Raw genomic sequence first — 2,729 nt, forward strand, 5'->3', positions numbered from 1 at the left:
CTCTCTTACTCTCTCTTTCTCTCTAGCCTTTCTTCTCTCTTTCTTTTTCCTTCTCTCTTTCCTCCTGCCTGTCTATAATAAATCTCTAAAACCATAGACTGTCTCTGTTCAGCTGTGCAGACTCTCACCTGTTTGGGAACCTCTCTTCCCTATGCCCTCTCTCCCATAAGCCTGGGGCTACCAGGTATAACCCCAGGGCCCCTTTTGGTTTCGGGGACTGTCCCTTGTCCACCCCCATTGAGTGGGTCAGAGGGCCGAGTGGAAAGCGTCTGGAAGTCCTCCCGCATCTGCCTGCCCAGAGCATAGGAGGAACTCTGGCTGGACGTGGGTTATCCTCCTTCCTCTCTTTTCTCCAGGCCCCCTTTTAGTTTCTACAATATGGAACAACGAAGACTCTTGGCTTACTAGCTGGTGGAAATGAACTAGGTAGAATATATTTCGAAAACATGTAGAAAGGTTTTATAGACTAGACAGAAGCATGATATATGATCCAACCATTTTTTTTCTAGGTATTAATCCACAAAACAGAAAAGTATAAGGCTGAGCAAACACTAGTGTACAAGTGAATCCATCAAATCTACTTGTAATTGCCCCCAAATTGGCAACTATCTAAACGTTCATCAGAAGACAGAGGTATAATCCAACAATGGTCTACCCGTGGAGTAGAATACTACTCACCTACAAAATAAGTGAATTGCTAAATTATATCAGTATATGCAAACTTTAAAATTACTGTATGAAAATGAACCATGTCATGAAAAATATGATTGTAGCAATGGGAAATATGGATCCTGAAGTGGCCATTTCCTATAGCCAGAGAGGATTCTCAGTGGAGGGATAAGGAAACAAAGTCACTCAGAAAAATGTCAACCCAGAATATGTCCTGCCTACAAGGTGTACAGGGATGAAAATAGAGCAGAAACTGAGGGAATGACCAACCAATGACTGGCCCAACTTGAGACCCATCCCATGGGCAAGAACCAATTCCTGACACTATTAATGATATTCTGTTATGCTTGCAGACAGGATCCTAGAATAACTGTCCACGAAGAGGCTCCACCCAGTACCTTATGGAAACAGATGCAGAGACCAACAGCAAAGCATTAGACAGAGACCTGGAAGTCTTATGAAAGAGTTGGGGGAAGGATTGAGGGATCCAAAAAGGATAGGAACTCCACAAGAAGAGTTACCTAACCTGGACCCTTGGGGGCTCCCATAGACTGAACCACCAACCAAAGAACAAGTATAGACTGGATCTAAGGTCCCCTCCAACATATGTATCATATGTGCAACTTGGTCTTCATGCAGGTCCCCCAACAACTAGAGCTAGGGCTGTTCTTGGCTCTGTTGCTTGCCTGTGGATCCCATTTCCCTATCTGGGTCACCTTGTCTGGATTCAGTGTGAAAGTATGCACTTAATCCTGGAATGGCTTGATGTGCCAAGGAGAGTTGATACCTTGGGAAGGGGTACCACCCCCTTTTCAGAGGAGAAGAGGAGAGGGCATACAGGAAAGGGGTGTATAAAGGTCAGGGATTGGGAGGAAAGAGGGTTTTGATTGGGATGTAAAGTGAATAAATAAATAAGTAAAATAAAAGAATAATTAGAATCCAAAAATGTAACTGTAAAATAGAAATGTGTGTCTATTTTGATAAAATAGAAATCTAAGAGGAATTGCTTCTCAGCCTTTTGGCTAAGATCAAGTGTAGAATTCTAAGAGGAGTAAAATTATATAATTTGAAGGAAATTTTATGAAACTGGAGCTCACCATGATAAATTAAGCTTTAAAATAAAATTAAATTCAAAGGACCAGATTTTCATGTTTCCATTCATTGGTGAAATCTTGGGGTTAGGAAATCACGAGAGTAAAAGGAATGCTATGAAAGAGAACTGGGTCCAGGAGGGACAAGAAATAAAATAAAGGGGAAGTAAATATGATCCAAGAATACACCATGCATGAAAAATTTACATCAAGACCTATTTTGTACATTAATGGACACCAACAAAATGATCAGAAAATAAAAAGCAAAGAATGCATTGTGTGTGTGTGTGTGTGTGTGTGTGTGTGGACAGTGTGCTGGTTCAAAAAGAATGAAGAGAAACAAGAAGAAAAAGGTGGCATATGGAACCTTGGTGGAGTACGTTATTTATAATTGTGGTGACAGGTTTATTGTTGTAATGTACACAAATATTAAGTTATCTTAAATATGTACAATTTATTGTTTCTCAGTTATACTCAATGAAACTGTCAAATAAATTAAGAATAAGAAAAAGGATAGATTTTGATTAATTAATAGCATAGGCAGGAGTCTAATTATAATGGGCATCTAGAGAGATACTCTATGTGGGGAAATTCATGCTTGTTGATTCACTCCACATGATATTTATACAATAAGTGGATGCTAAAAATGTCATTAATCTGTATTGTAAAGAAGATGCATGTGTAGCACATAAATTGAACCTCTGAGTAATGGGAGAATGGATTTAACCAACAAGATTTAAGAAACCAAATGCCAGCACTTGGGAGGCAGAGGCAGGTGGATTTCTGAGTTCGAGGCCAGTCTGGTCTGCAGAGTGAGTTCCAGGACAGCCAGGGTTATACAGAGAAACCCTGTCTCGAAAAACACAAAAAACAAACAAACAAACAAACAAAAGATTTAAGAAACCAGGATAATTGGCAGCTCTGAGAGTGATTAGATGAAAAAAAAAAAAAAAGAGGATTCTTTAAAAA

General features: G+C 39.6%; 1 pseudogene; it reads left to right on the forward strand.

Moving 5' to 3' along the window:
• Positions 1–1,671: 1,671 nt before the first annotated feature.
• Positions 1,672–1,766, forward strand: LOC115064642 (annotated as a pseudogene).
• The last annotated feature ends 963 nt before the right edge of the window (positions 1,767–2,729 follow it).

The sequence above is a fragment of the Mus pahari genome, chromosome 8 (assembly GCF_900095145.1).
Source record: "Mus pahari chromosome 8, PAHARI_EIJ_v1.1, whole genome shotgun sequence".
Lineage (NCBI taxonomy): Eukaryota > Metazoa > Chordata > Mammalia > Rodentia > Muridae > Mus > Mus pahari.